The sequence below is a fragment of the Phytophthora parasitica genome (genome assembly GCF_000247585.1).
Source record: "Phytophthora parasitica INRA-310 unplaced genomic scaffold supercont2.574, whole genome shotgun sequence".
Lineage (NCBI taxonomy): Eukaryota > Oomycota > Peronosporomycetes > Peronosporales > Peronosporaceae > Phytophthora > Phytophthora nicotianae.
In genome coordinates this window covers 1,505-2,239 of record NW_008649560.1, presented here as the reverse complement: position 1 = coordinate 2,239, position 735 = coordinate 1,505, and the positions used below count along the sequence as shown (strand labels likewise).

General features: G+C 20.3%; 2 non-coding genes across 2 annotated transcripts; both read left to right on the top strand.

Annotated features, from left to right (window-relative positions):
- The first annotated feature begins 18 nt into the window (after positions 1 to 18).
- PPTG_20614 lies at positions 19 to 90 on the top strand. The gene has a single exon. It is a non-coding gene; the product is annotated as a tRNA-Gly (tRNA).
- A 13-nt stretch (positions 91 to 103) lies between these two features.
- PPTG_20613 lies at positions 104 to 187 on the top strand. Its single transcript has one exon. It is a non-coding gene; the product is annotated as a tRNA-Tyr (tRNA).
- Positions 188 to 735: the final 548 nt, after the last annotated feature.

Here is a 735-nt window from a genome sequence, read left to right as displayed (position 1 = left end):
ATTTATTTTATATTATATGTGATTATAGATTAATTGGTAAATCATTTGCCTTCCAAGCAAATATTGTGGGTTCGAGTCCCACTAATCACATTATATTTTATAAGGAGAAATGGCTGAGTGGTTAAAGGCGGCAGACTGTAAATTTGTTGAAATAATTTCTACGTAGGTTCGAATCCTGCTTTCTCCAAAAATATAATATAAAAAAAATATTTATTATATTGATTTTTTATTTAAAAATATTTGTTCTTCTTAGATTATTACATAATAAATTCAAATAATTATACATTTTTGATAATTTTAAATATATAAATTTTTTATTAAAAAACTCAATATAATCAATAAAATATAAACAAATTTATATTAATTATTTAATATATATTTTTAAATAAAAAAATAAAAATTTTCTATCCTTTAAGACAATATAAAATGAAAATTAATATAAGAATGTTATATTATTAAAATTAAAATTTTTTGTTATTTTAAATATATATATTAAATAATTAATATAAAAATTAAATAGAGTTTGATCCTGGCTCAGAATAAATGCTATCGGTATGCTTAACACATGCAAGTTGAATGTTTTTAAAACATGGCGAACGGGTGAGTAACACGTGAATTATCTACCTTTTAATTCGGAATAATTATTTATATAAAAATTCGGAATAAATATATTAAAGTTTTTTAACGTTAAAAGATGAGTTTGCGCAAGATTATGGTAGTTGGTAGTTTAAAAGA